Genomic DNA, 16159 nt, shown 5'->3' with positions numbered 1-16159 from the left:
CTGGTCTGGTTAAGATACAGGGGAGCTCTTTTCATTCCAAGCTTCTCTGAATATACTGGTAATGAATACCAAGTTAAGAAAAGATCAAAAGAAATCAAAGCCCTTCCAGAAGATTCCTCAATACTCTTTAAAAACGTATACATACATGCATACACATAGCCTGATTTTACATACATATATAGCATCAGCATATACACATATAAACATATATAAACACATATATATGTATGCATATACATATGTTGTAAAATTCATGAAAAGTTCATCTTGTACTCAGGTATGTATGGTAAATACTTTATCTTTGGTGACTATCCATAATAACAATAATTTTAAAAAGAAGGCATGAATTTGCAATGGAGTAAGTTTTGTGGGTAAAGGAGAGCTGTATAAGATCAAAATACATTCTATGTATGTATAAAAGTTTCAGAGATTAAATGAAAGTAATATTTTAAAATTTAGCTTTCATGTGTTTTGTGATCTATCTACATCTTTCAAGCCTACAGTTTTACAAGATAACTTAAATATGCTTTTGCCTTAAATATATAAACTTTTGAAGAGTTTCTCAGTATCTTACTGTAAAATGTGACTATTAAAATATAAGAACTCTACTCTCAATTGCAGAACAGTAATTATCAAGAACAGGAGAAAGGAGAAAAGATAAAATGTATAGAGATAAGTTATCTAAGATCCTGGGTGTTTTCCTAAGGATTGAACTGGATGCTTAAAATCTACTTATTGCCATTGCTGTCTGCTTCCCAGGCTACGAGGACACTGTGATCATATGCCTAGATATGTTACTCACAACTGCTACATATTCTACATTCATGGTTATTCTTCTGTCATTAAAAAGATATCAAAAAAATTTTACCAAAATGGATACACAACACAAGTTAGTATTCTATTTCATACTCTTCAGTATTGATATTCATGTATGTAATATATTATCAGTTTCTATTTTGATCATTCTAAAATTTTATTTCAAAACCTATAATATCAAACATTTTTTGTATACCAATTCCTTGTTAAGTTTATAAATTTCAGTATTATGTTTAAAATGCTGGCTTTGGTCTATTTATTGATTGATTGATTGATTGATTGATTGTTACAGGGTTTCTCTGTAGCTGTGGCGCCTATACTGAAAACTAGCTCTTATATATTAGGCTCACCTCGATCTCACAGAGATCCACCCGCTTCTGCCTCCCAAGTGCTGTGTTTAATGGAGTGCCCCACCACTGATTAGCACCACCTGGCTGATAATCATTTAATAAGTTCTTCTAATATTGTTTTATTCAAGAAAGCCCATTAATTCTGAGCATTTCTCTTACATGCAGTCTCACTGCCAGATTAATAATAATTGATGTTTTTTTATAGTTGTGAAAATCAAATTGTCAGACCATTTACATTATTTATTTTGTGAAGACTGTTGAAAATTAACAGCAACTGAAATCCATTGACTTTCCAATTGAAAGTAAATTAATATTTATTATTTTACTACAAGATTTCTTATTGCTTTTATGAAGACTTTTTTTTAGATGGAGGAAGAAAATTACTTTTGTATGAACTTTTAACTGATTACAATTAGGAGTCTTTGTTCAACTTAACTATCAGTTTTCATAATTCTAATATAATTGTCATTTCATTTACTAACTTTTATGCTTTGTTTTTTTCAGTTTTTGTGTTTGTTTGTGTGTGTGTGTGTGAGAGAGAGAGGGGGGGGGGTCTCACTACTGTAGCCCTGACAGTTCTGGTACTTGATGATTAGTTTAACATCTAATAAATATTGTATTCACTACTGACCAATATTATTGTTTTTTAATTTACAAAAGTATACTATCTATATGGTACAAATTGAACTGAATAAAACATTCCACCGAAACAGAGAAACTACATCACAAGGAGGACTCTAAGGCCAAATGGATCACTCTGGGAAGGGGAAATAGATGCACTTTACTGGGTAAACTGGAATCCAGGCAGGGGAGGGTAGTAGAGAGAAGGGAATGGGGAATTAGAACATGAGGGAACTGGATGGCCCAGTCGGGGGAGGAACAAAGTGGTAGAGCAATGGAAAAGATATATTCATAGAGGGGCCATTATGGATTAAGGGAGAAACCTTGTGCTAGGAAAGTTCCCAGGAATTCACAAGGATGATCCCAACAAAGACTCATAGCAATAGTGAAGAGAATGCTTGAACCGGCCTTCTGCTGTAATCAGATTGGTGAATATGCTAACTGTCATCATAGAACCTTTATTCAGTAAATAATGGTAGCAGTTGTGAAGATTCACAGCCAACCAAACTCTGGGAGCCCAGGCAAAGAGAGAGAGCAAGAATTATATGAACAAGGTAGATCAAGGTCATGACAGGAAAATCCACAAAGGCAGTTGATCCAAGCTCTTAGAACCTCAAGGACTCTAGGTCTACAGCTGGGGGAGCCTGCATGGAACCAAACTAGGTCCTCTACATGTGTTCTTTGTCTGTTTGAGGGGTCCCTGACAATGGGACCAGGATCTATCCCTGGTGCATGAAGTGGCCGTTTGGATCCCATTTTCTATGGTGGGTAACAGGCCTTGTTCAGTCTTGATACAGAAGGTAAATGCTTGGTCCTACCTCAACTTAATGTGCCAGACTTTATTGACTCCTCAAGGGAGGTCTTACCCTTTCTTAGAAGTGAATGGAGAAAAAGTCCAGGAGACAGAGGAGGCAGAGGGGGAGGGAATGTGGTTGGTATGTAAAATGAATACAAATTTAAAAAAATAGAATTTTTATATACTTGATTATATTAACAAGCTTATTCCTACATTATATGATACACACACACACTCCCTACATACACACATGCATGCATTTTTGTGTAAAAATTTAGTTCTTTTATTTGTTTTTTTTTTCTTTTTAAATCAGGGAATGAAAGTAAGGGGTCTCTTTATCAAATAATGTTTCCAAAACACTATTTTATGTTTCTTTCTGAAAATCTAACTGAATATCTTTTGCTTAAAACTAATGATTTATTTATTCTTTAAATCAATTTAAAAAATCAATTTAACACAATTTTAAATGTATTTTTAAGCTGTGAGTTGTTTGTATTACAATAGCTCTTAGATTAGTGACTATGGCAGATGATTCAATTAAATGATCACTGTGGTGGCAAATGAGCATTGTGTTTCAAAGCATTCATTAAATTTTAGGAACGTTAATGAATAAGGCTACAACCACGGACTGAATCTGAATTTAGGTCCTTACTGATTTTTTATTTCTAGTAATTCATGGAAATGCAATAACTTGGAATTTAAGTACCTGTGTGGGCATGTGTTTGTTGTGGGTAATATTTTAATCTTTACTCTTTTGGGTGCCTGTCACCCAGTTTCTTAAATAAATCACTAGGCTTGTTTCTAGCAAACTTTTCTTAACTTATCCCATCTACCTTTTGCTTTGGGAACTTTAATCTTTCTTTGTTTTAGCATCTCTTTCTTTTCTTCTTACTAAGTGTCTTGCTGTATATTTGGGTGGTGTCACCCTGATGTTCTTTTTTCCTCTTTTACTCTTCAATGTTTCTTCACAAAATTCTCCTCCTGTCTTTTCTCTCTGCCCACCCTGTGAAGACAGACACTAAAATGTAATCCCATACTAGCTCAGAATTTTGTATAATAAAAGGTTATTTATTTAGATGACACTCACAGGAAAGTAACTATGGGTATATAATCTTCAACTCCATCAAAAACTCAATATAGGAAATAATATTAGTTGAGTAAGCAGGAAGTGCAATTAAGCAACTTTCAAAATGTGCAACTAATAACAGAGACAACTGGCTACCTGGGTAATCACACAAAGTCTCATTTGCAATCTTGGAGCAACCAACTTTGACTAAAGCTTAGAATAACTGACAGATCATTTTTAGTAGCAAAAAAAATTTCAAAATCATCTTACCCTGTCTTGGCAAGATTTGACAGTCTTTTTCTTTTTTCTTTTTTGTATCCTGTTTATTCTGTCTAGACATCATGAATTTTGTCAGTGGTCGATGCATGGACAGTTTAGTGCCCTAAGGCCAATTTTGCCAAGACAAAAACAAGTTCCAAGTGGAGTGTCTTCAGTGCTCAACATTCTCTCAGGAATAGATAGATGCTGTCAGGAGCAATCTTGTCTCATGTCAACAGAACCCTAAGTTATTTAATGCCATATTCTACAACTCTTTGAAGTGGCTGAAGATTACCTATCTATACAGAATACAATCTCTAAGTATCCAAAGAAACTGATTAGTCTAACTATAAGTATGACAAGCATGGATGTCTTTTTCCCTATAATTTTTAATATCTATATAGCTTAAAGACTAAGACTTTATAATAGAATAGCAAACTATCTTTAAACAACTATGCAACAAATGTCCTCAAAATGTTAACAATGTCTAAGTATCTTGATCAGCGGTAGAAACGTATATTGTAACATGATAAATATATCTTAAAAATGTATCAATATGTAAAGTGTCTTAAGCAGAGGTAAAAACATGCATGCATACAATATGACAAATAACTTTGCCTAGGTGTACAAATATTGTAAACAAAAATAAGAACATATTTTTCCTATAGCAACCCTGCCTACCTTTCTCCTGTCTTGCTATTGACCATTCAGCTCTTTATTATACCAATCAGTTGTTTTAGACAGGCAAAGTAATACAGCTTCATAGAATTAAACAAATGCAACAATAAAGGATGTAACACATTTTTGCCTCATTAAACAAATATTCCATAGCATAAACAAATGCAGCACATTTTTAACTGATATTCTACAACATGCTTTCCTGGGAGATGCAGGAGTGGGTGGACCCTGACTGTTGTGTGAAGGTCAGAGACCAACTTTCAGATGTTGATTTAGACCTTTTCACCTTCTCGGAGAGTGTCCCTTTAGCGGTGGTTAAGGCAAGCAAGTTAACTGATCAGGAGCTGTTAGAGATTTTCCTGCTTTTCTGTTCCTATCATTCTTGGAGTGTGCTGACATTTCAGGTATTTGGGACAGGCTCCCCCCTGTACCAGGTGCTGGGAGACACAGAGAGGGCCTCACCACAGCAGTGGACACACAGGATTGCACTCCAATAAAGCAATACACACAACATGCAGTCTGGTTACACAATTAAATTAACAATTTAACAGGACAATTTTGTGTAAAAGTCATTTACATGTTCTTTTCTGATTCCCTTTACACAGACCACAGAACAGATCGAAAGACACATTTTTTTTAAAAAAAAATTGCAACAACCAAACAGTAAAATACACAAATATGAAATTCATAATTGAAGAAGAGTTTGTACACATGAGTAGTGAAAGCACTTTGGGCAGTGGCTAATATAGAAAGGACTCACGGAGAACTAGCCAGTCTCCTCTACCGAGTCGGTAAGAAATGCAAACAGCTTTGGAGCTGACAACACAGACAAAAAGCCCTCGACTCAATGACCACTAATGCTCCCTAATCTCCAGTACATAGGAACTGGCTTTCATGTCCAAGTTCCTCTGTTTCCACTGATTTCTGATACACCACTGAGTAATTTGGACCTTCACATTTTCTAAAATAAACTTAGATTGTTTTGTTGCTTCCATAATGGTTACTGTGAAATATTACAGGTATTTTTTACTCACCAAATGGAAGAGGTTTCAGTTATTCACATTCAAATATTTTGAGTCGATAATAATTTCCCACATTACTTCGGAATCTGAACCTGTCTTTTATCTGACTTTATTTATTTGAAGTTATCACCACATATATGTTATGAAGGTTTACATTAAATTTAAGCAGATGTATAGCTGTTTCTTTACACATTTCACTTTTAAGTCCCAACCCAATAGAGTTCTTATTTCTGATGTTGCTATGAAACAAAAGAATCATTAAAGGAAAACAATAAAGTAATACACTTATAAATTAACTAAAATCCATGAAAAATTACTACCACGTTGAAAACATGATTAAAGAAAGAAGCAAAAAGATAAAACTGAAAATGTAGGGTCAAAATTTCTAATTTTCATGAGTTAAGTGGTAGAATATGATGAATAATCTTTAATATAATGAATAAAATGCCAAATATTTCATAACTGAATGAATTCATTATTAGCATAGTAACATGATGCAAAGTCCTGAGGGAAAAAGAAGGGTAATTGAGAATTGTTTAATTGTAGAAACAATTTCAACAACAAATCAAAATTATGTAAAATCATGTGATATGGATATCAACTGGATTGATTTAGTGTCTGGATATGAAGACATATAAAGAATCTGTTTCAAAACTAGCTTTCACAATTATGAAAACTAGTACTTACCACCCTTCATTCATGACAATGGTGACTGCTGCATAGTTGTTTACTCTTCTAGATTCATCCAGTTTAAACACAGCTTATCTCTGACATTCACCTTGTCGAATTATTACTTGTAGATTATTACTAGCCTTAAAGGAAGAATGGACGCTGTCTTTATAAACCTCTTCTTTATGGATGAAAACAGTGAAGCTGAAATTGAGCACTTGGCCTCTCCCCAAACATTTTGTGAATTTGTTTTTCCTGAATAGTCTCAGAAGGCTAAGATTCTGATTTTAACAGACTTAATGAAATAATTGATTTGTCTGAACCAAAGACAACAAACAAACAAACAAACAAGCAAAAAGCTACAGTATTGTGCTTCATAGATGTCTTTGTGCAATATCTTTAGTTCTTATAGACATAGAAGCCAGATAAAGCAATATATTGTACCTTTCTCTATTTAAGCCCAATTACTTGTCACTAATATCACAAAATTTGATGACGTTACCCTTTATGCTGAGTGACTTTCTAAATTATGAATTTTGAAGGCAAATAAAATAATCAATTATTTAAAAGATGCATTTGAGTAACTGTCTCCTATTCATAAAACATAAAACTTATATCAACCATTTTACAAAACCTTACGTTTCATTACACATACATGCATGTGTATAGCAGCAAATATTCCATTATTATAAGACTGAAATGTTTATATTATAGTTAGTTTTAAAATACACTGTTTCAAGAGGATTATACTGAATTGTTTTAACTGGATTGTTTCCTGTTTTGCTGTGTGGACTTGGGTGCATATCGTTGGCTCTGTTGTGGTTATCCAGTTTGTACATTATTTGTCATTCTTTTCTATGGTAAACAGTAAATATAGTTTGGTTATAAAAAAGGTTATCTTGACAGAACAAACTAATTAATCTTTTAAAAAAAATGAAAACATATAATTAAGTGGAGGGAAAGGGGGTAAATCTAGGAGCAGTAGAAGGAAATATAAATATGAACAATATGAATTATAGAAAATTCCCAAAGAACTGATACAATAAGAAAATAAAAGAGAGTAGAAACATATTTCACAGTGTAATCTTTCCCTAGAATTTTATTGGGAATATAGAAAAGGCAGCTTGAAAATTGGAGAGCACATAATATAAAAAAAAATTCAAGCACAGGTTTTTCATTTAGGATCGTAATCATATTTTAGAAAATATTTATTGAAATGAAATGTTAATTCATAAAGAAACTAAAGATATCTCCACAGTATTTGTTGTGATTTTTGTGCATGAAAGTAATCAAATGCAGAAAAAGAGAGCACCAGATGTGACTGACATTCTGTACAAGGGTTTCTGATAATCAAGAATTCTGAAGACAAGTCTGAGCTTTATTGCTGGTTTATCTCTATTTCCATAAACAGCTCTAATGTGAAATGAGAATTTCTAGTGGAGGAGGCATAGAAATCCGAATGCATGAGATTGGATTTCATCAATAAAACTGAGATAAATTGTCCCTTCTCTATTTTTATTGCCCATGCTTATTAATTCTCTATATTACAGGTCTTTGGAGGGCTGAGACCATAATATAGGTAAATTACTGGACATTTCATAAAACTGTTTTGACAATTCTAAATTTTTGTTACATGGAATAAAACTTCTCTTAGGTTCAGATATACTAATAGAACAACATATGCATGTTTGTAGGAGAGAATTTATAAGGAGAACCATGTATTCAGGGATCATGAGTTCACATTGGCAGTCTGAAAAATGGGGAACCTACAAGAAGAACCAGCAAGTATTTATTCCAAGAAGATGGACGCTTCAAGAGAAGGGGAGCAGTGGTTCAGCCCCAGTAGTAGTCCAACTTTGGATGACTGTCCAGGCAGTCAGATATCCCTGTCATTTCTGAAATTTTAGAAGTTGCTTACAAAGCACTTTCCTAATATTTAGGTAATTTTATTTCCTTCAGGGGCCTTTGATGGAGTTGAACACTATATAATCACATTTACAATTTTCTCATATAGTAGCTAGGACATATTAGATACAAGACTTAGACTCTACACTGTAGGACAACTATCTGAATTATCTCTTTTATTTGACAATTAATTATGGCCTGGATATTAAGAATGTGTTTCTTGCTTGATATTGCAGTTTCATTTCTCCTTATGTTGATACCTTCTCTTTTTTTCACAATACTTGATAGTTGTTCTTATTGTATATAATTTTATATCAGGTTTAGAATCCTCTTATTTAGAGCAAAAGGTAAAGTGTTAGAGAATTTTAATCTCTTTAGTCAATGACTTCTGGGAATTACGAATCCTAGGGCATGGTCTTGTCTGTGGATGGTAGTGATATTTTCCTTGTGTTTGAAGAAAGATCATGCTTGAAGATCAGAGTGCAGAGCTAAACCACGAAAGTCTTGCCAGTGGTGACATACACCTTGAATCTCAGAATTTGGGAGACAGAAGCAAGGGAATCTCTGTTAGTTCAAGGATATCCTGGGCTATATACAAGATTGAATCTGTCTAAAAGAAAAACAAATGTCAAACAAGGTTGATTCCAGCACTTGGGAGCCTGCACCTTTAATCCCAGCACTAGGGAGATGGAGACAGGAGTGATGTGGCTGGGCAGAGTGAAATATAAGGTAGGAGGAGACAAGAGTGCATTGCAGTCTGAGGATGAAATCTGAGGTGCAGTTTGAAGCAGTCAGTCTGAGGATGCAGTCTAAGAAGGTAGTTTGCAAAGAGGATCACCCTTTTGGTCGGAGTGTTAATAGAGTTAAGAATTCTCCAGTGGCTGGTCTCTCTGATTCTCTAATCTTCAGCATTCACCACTGATAGCTGATTCCAAACTTCAATACTAATAACAATTAGAATCAGAATTTGTGCTACAGTTGACATGCAAACTTATAAGCTTAGGGCAAGGCTCTGGTCCTTGTTTGCTCCTGTGTTCTCTTGAGTAGCTGGAATGGAACAGCTGGCTTGTTCTTCACCCCTGGACAGAAGGACAGAAGGCAACTGGATCAGCAGGGGCATCTAAACTGTTCTGTTTCAGTGGAGTGTTTACTCCTGCTTTATACAGGAACATATTCTTGAGAACCCATAACAAATTCTCATGAGTTCTTGCTACACTATTTTGCTGTATTTAATCACATACATCTGCATTAAGGGATTTTGATGAATGGCTGGAATGAATCCACGTTTAAAAACTGAATAAGATCCCATGTCTACAGGAAATAACAACAGAAACAGCCACCATCAGAAGGCATCAAGCTTGCCCATGCTGTAATCTTACCTTGCCTATACTTTGCTCAATCTTGGATTAGACTTTATTTGAACAGGTGAGATTTTGTGTTTGATTCACTGGCCCACAATTCCTTTACTTCTCACAGAAATTCATACACTTGAAAAAATATTCATTGCTGACTCTCAGTCCTATTTGCTTACTATCAAGTTTATCCATCATTACTGTAAACAAATTTTGTTCCCATCAACCAAAGTTTAAAAAAAAAAGTTCATAATTCCCAGGACATAATGAGAAGTTAGTGTGGAATTAGATTTTCTATTTTATTTTTTTCTTTTTACATATCAATCCCAGTTCCCCCTCCCTTACTTTCTCCTTCCTCCCCTTCTCCCCACCATGCCACATCCCTATCCAATCCTCAGAGGGATAAGGTCTCCCTTTTGGAGTCAACAAACTAATTGAAGCAGGTACAGCACACCAAATTGAGGCAGGGCCAAGACCCTCCTCCCTGTATCAAGACTGAGTAGGTTTCCACCATAGGGAATGGGCTCCAAAAAGACAGTTCATGTACCTGGAATAAGTCCTGGTCCCACAACCAATCCTTCACCCCTACAGGACAAGACACATAAAAATCACCTATATTCATAGGGCCTAGTTTGGTTCCATGCAGGTTTTACAGATGTCTGTCCATGGTACTTGAGTTCCCACTAGCTCAGAACAGTTGTCTTTCTGGTTTTCACAATCATGATCATGACCTGCCATCTTGCTCATACAATCCATCTATTATGGGGTTAGGGTGAAACCTGGTGCTAGGTAAACTCTAGGAATCCACAAGGATGATTCCACCTAAGACTCATAACAATAGTGGAGAGGATGCTTGAACTGGCCTTCCCCTATAATCAGATTAGTGACTATTTTAATTGTCATAATAGAACCTACATCCAGTAATTAAAGGAAGCAGATACAGTGACCCACAGAACAGACAAGCACTGGACTGAGCCCCTGGAGTTCAATTAGTGAGGGATTTATCTCAATATAGAAGAAAAAATACTACCATTATAATACATCAGAATAATCATAAATCTTTCACCTGAGGCCATCACCCGAGGGTATTGCTGCAGTTGAGGCCATGAAAATCTGAATAGCCTGTACTACTACAAGTTATAAAGAATTCTGGGCAGAGTTGCTGCCTAGGGTCATGTCTGTGCCTACAATTCTACTGCAGCTGGAGTCGGTGCTGTTCTCAGGCTCCTAAGACATCACAATGGATCATAGGAACCATGCATGTTAAAATCCAAGGGCCATACAGAGCCAACACCACCTTATGCTAGCCCTGGGAGAGTTGGTTCTGCTCTTCGCTGGATGCTGCAGCTGAAGAGCTGGCCCTGCCCTCTCACCTCCCAGGATAGCTGGTCCAAACTGGGGAGAGATGGTTCCACCCCTCACCACTGCTGCTGAGCTGACCTGATGGCATGGACATAGAAGAGTTGTCTCTGACCCTCACCTGAAGTTGGCAGTCCAAGTTGCCTGGATGAATCAAATCAGCAACCACCATCCAGGGCTTTGAGTTGTCCCACCCCAGTATCTATCCCAGTCACGACTTGCCAGAGTGCTTGCATGAAGAGACTTCTCCTGCAGTCCCATGGAAGCTGGATTTCCATGACTTGGGGCAATAGTAGAATATCCAGAAAGAATTTTGGGGAGGGTCTAGTGTTTCAGGGAGACCGCTTGTTGGTTCTGGGCTGACTAGCCCCAAAATAATCACACAGAAACTATGTTATTTAAACCACTGTTTGATGCATTAGCTTTAGCTTCTTATTGACTAACTCTTACATAATAATTTAACCCATCTCCATTAATCTGTGCATCACCATGAGGTCATGGTTTACCAGCAAAGTTTCAGCGTGTCTCTGGCGACAGTCCCATGGTTTCTCCCTGAGTCTGCCTCCTTTCTCCCAGCATTCAGTTTGGCTTCCCTGCCTACCTAAATTCTAACCTGTTAACAGGCCAAGGCAGTTTCTTTATTCACCAATGGTATTCATAGCATAGAGAGGGAAATCCCATATCAGTCCAGTGTTGATGGTTTGTTAAAAGACAGGGGCCTTGAACCAGATCAACAACTCATTACAAAGAGCATTTGCAAGTAAAGCTGAATTGACATAAGGGTATACTTACTTATACTGCATGACACAACACAGTTCCTAATGTCACTAAGATGAAGAAGTTTTGGAGAGGAAGAAAGAAGGAGAAGTGGAGAGTCTTTGTTTATTTGTTTGTTTAGCTTTGCATTCAATTAATATTTTATTAAATTGTCTACTGTGGGGATGCTACAAGGGTGAGAGGTAGCTATGGAAGGACATAGAAATGAGTGGGATTGGGGTATGTGATGTGAAATTCCCAAAAATCAATAAAATGAATCATGTTGAAAAAGCAAAAGACCTAGAAATCTTATGCATCTTATAATCCTATCTATAGCTTATAGAGAAATTCAAAACATTTCAACTAACAGAATGACAAACCTTTTGGGCCATGCTATACATCACATAAAATGAAATGGAACATAAATTGATCAACTAGGTATATTAAATATTCACACATGTACACAAAAATCAGGAATAAATAATATGTTCATATACGTAAACATAACTATTTATTCCAGAAATTTCTTCGTCTCAAAGATGTTGGTGTAAATAAATTAATCCCACTTGCAGATAATTTCTGAAAACCATTGCATGAGAATTATGCATTCACCTTACCATGTAGCAGAACTCTATAGATTACATTTTGACTATAATATTTAATTTTTAAGATTCAATTCATAATTATTTCCCTGCTGATTCACCAAACTAAGTAATTGTTTATTATCGATGAGCAGTCTTATTTCATTATTTACAATAGTACACTTGAACATACTCAAGATTTGAAGTAAAAACTTGACCCATCCCTTTAGAATTCCCTTGATATAATAGATGATATAATAGATTTCTTATTTATTGCCATACAGCCCATAAACACACCTTTATCAAATTATCATGTTATTCTAGAAATGTTTTGGGAAGTTGGCCGTGGACAATATATTTTATGTGCATGTTAGAAATACAATATCTCCTTCCCAATATCCTGTGGTTTGTTGAAGTAATGGTCTACAGAACTGTAAAGTTTCATATTAATATTACTTATAACATGTCCTAAATGTTTTGAAAATTTATATTTTTGTCATATTTAACTGAGAGTAACATTTGGATTTTACTAATTATAGTGTCCAGTATTAATAACAAATGCTATTCATTGCTGGCATGCACTGGGTTTTCTTCACTTTGACAAATGAATACATACACACAAGCACATACACTTTGTTTTTCTGTCTATCACAGGTTTGAATGTTGGTTAACTTTAATAATACTGGATTTATTAATTTTTTCATTTAATTTCTTATCTCCTTCGAAAAATGATATGTATATCCCCCCACAAAAATAAAGGAAATCTAAGCTTAAAGAGCAACCACAAACTACATAAAAAGTAAAGAACAAAAATAATTTAAATTTAATACTCTATCATCTAAGCTGGGTGTGTTGGTGCATGACTATAATCCCAACACTTGGAAAACAGAGCACACAGAACTATGAGTTTAATGCTACAGTGATCTACAGAGGACAGCCTGGGCTACACAGAGTAACTCCTTCTTATGAAACTAAGACTAAAAACATCAAAGAAACATTATAACCATTGATGACCTGTAGCACAGGAATATAATAAATTACAACATTATATACTATTCTAAAACATTTATAACAAAACATAAAATGATCTAGCATATGTATTTACTTTTTTCCTTTTGCTAAGCTGATTATATCTTAAAATACATATGATATATATTTAGAATGCATATGTATATATCACATACACACATATATAATCATACATATGCATACAAAATTTAATTCATATGTACAGTTTCTTTAAAATCCAGTGTCAGGCCTGAATCACACTACTTCTGCATCTTAGTTAGTTACATCCTGTTTTGGCCCCCGTCATTCTCTGTCTTTCTGTATCTGACTGCTGTTCTCTCTTTTCTCTGCTTCTCTTTCTCTCTCTCTCTCTCTCTCTCTCTCTCTCTTTCTCTCTCTCTCTCTCTCTGTGTGTGTGTGTATTTACACATAAAATGCACAAAGGTATAAATTTAAATTTGCAATTGTTCTTATGTGACTTGGGATTATATACTTTACTTATTTTTTTCCATGTGTGAATATTTTTTAAATTATTTAGCAACAATCCTGCTAAACAACAAGTACATGAGTCAATCAATTTCTTTCCAATGCTGATACATAGAACATAACTTCCTAGACAAATCTTTCAAGTCCATAATACTATTATAACAATACTAAAATGTACATTTGGAAAAGGTCACAAATCAGAGACTGGAAATGGGAAACATTATGAAGGTAATAAAATATGGTTAAAAATATCATTGAACAAAATAAGAGTATAGTTCCTGGACTTATTTTTGGATTACCTGGCCTATAATTTCTTTAAAATATTTTCTTTGAGAATTTCATCCAATATATTTTGATTATATTCATTCCCTTCTACAACTCTACCAGATCTTCTTCCATTTTCTCATACATATTACTTTATGTTCTTTCTCTCACATTAACAAAACAAAAACAAAGTCAACACACACACACACACACACACACACACACACACACACACACACTCTATCAATCAAACAAACAGACAAAAAAAACCTGAAAGCTGTTTTTTTATTGCCCTGTTTCTCCTGTATATGGGGCCTGTGATTGCTTGTGTTTCATATAACCACTATCATGCCCCTAAAGAAAATTATCCCCACTCTCCATACATAACAGCTATCAATTACATAGTGCTTCCTGGTTGGGGTAGGACTTTGTGTCTACTCAGCCTTTTCAGTACTGATGTTCTGTATGGCTTGAATTTCAGCAGATCTTGTGCAAGATACTACAGTCTCTGAGAGTTCATATGTTCTTCAGACCTGTTGTAACTAGAAAGTGCTGTTCAACTGGACTCATTCATGACCACTAATCCTTTTTTTTTTAAAGTAAATTTTATTAAATTATAAAAGTTTCCATTTCCGCCCCTCTTCCCAACACCCTCCCACTCCCCCCACTCCCTCTCCTCCTCCCTCTTCGTCCCTTAGGGCAGTCAGGGTTTCCTGCCCTGTGGGAAGTTCAAGTTCCTCCCCCCTCCCTCCAGGTCCAGGAAGGTGAGTGTCCAAACAGACTTGATCCCCAAAATCCAGTATATGCAGAGGAAACAGGTCCCAGTATCATAGTCAATGGCTTTTCAGAAAGACTTCAAGCCAGCCACATTCAGAGAATCCGGCCAAATTCCGAGAATCTGGTTAGATCACTTCCTCGTTCAGTCCCAGTCCAACTGGCCTTGGTAAACTCTCATTAGATCCGTTCCATTGTATCAGTAGGTGATAGCATCCCTCGCAGTACTGATTTCGTTTTTCATGTTCATCCTCCTTCTGTTCCTCATTTAGACCTCGGGGGGCTCAGTCCGGTGCTCCAATGTGGGTCTCCGACTGTATCGTCGTCCTTCGCCAGATGAAGGATCTATAGTGACAAGCAAAATATACATCAGTATGGTTATGGGCCACGGCCGATTCAGGCACCCTCTCCTCTGTCCAGAGAACAATCTGGGGGATCTCTCCTTGGACCTGGGATCCCATATATAATCAAGTCTCCTGTAAACCCTAAAATGACTCCCTTAGTTGAAATATATTCTTCCCTGATCCCATATTCATCCTTCCTCCCTCCCCCCCCCATCCCAGGCCACCTAGCTTTCCCCATTCCTCCCCTACTCCCTTCTCTCTAACCCTCTCCCCTTCGATCAACCCTCCCACCCCCCCATGCACCCGAGGTTACCTGGGACTCTTGTCTATTTCCTACCTCCTGATGGATAGCTAAATAATCTTCATCAGGTTCATTTTCTTATTTAGCTTCTCTAGGATCACGAATAATAGGCTCAAAGACCTTTAACTATGGTTAGAATCCACTAATGAGTGAATACATACCGTGTTCCTCTTTTTGGGTCTGGCTTACCTCACTCAGTAAAGCGTTTTCTATATCCATCCATTTGCATGCAAAATTCAAGATGTCATTGTTTTTTACCGCTGAGTAAAACTCTAATGTGTATATGTTCCACACCTTTTTTAACCATTCTTCTATTGAGGGGCACCTAGGCTGTTTCCAGGTTCTGGCTATTACAAATAGTGCTGCTATGAACATAGTAGAACAAATACTTTTGTAGTATGTTAGGGAATCTTTAGGGTATATTCCCAAGAGTGGAATTGCTGGGTCCTGAGGGAGGTTGACTCCCAGTTTCCTGAGAAACCGCCACACTGATTTCCAAAGTGGCTGCACGAGTTTGCATTCCCACCAACAATGGATGAGTGTTCCCCTCATCCCACATCCTATCCAGCATAGGCTATCGTTGGTGTTTTTGACTTTAGCTATTCTGACAGGTGTAAGATGGTATCTCAAAGTGGTTTTGATTTGCATTTCCCTGATCGCTAAGGAGGTTGAGCATGACCTTAAGTGTCTTCTGGCCATTCGAAGTTCATCTGTTGTGAATTCTCTGTTCAGATCAGTACCCCATTTTTTAAT

Source organism: Myodes glareolus, chromosome 8, assembly GCF_982192425.1.
Source record: "Myodes glareolus chromosome 8, mMyoGla1.1, whole genome shotgun sequence".
NCBI classification, from domain to species: domain Eukaryota; kingdom Metazoa; phylum Chordata; class Mammalia; order Rodentia; family Cricetidae; genus Myodes; species Myodes glareolus.
Note: the sequence above shows the minus strand (reverse complement) of the source record.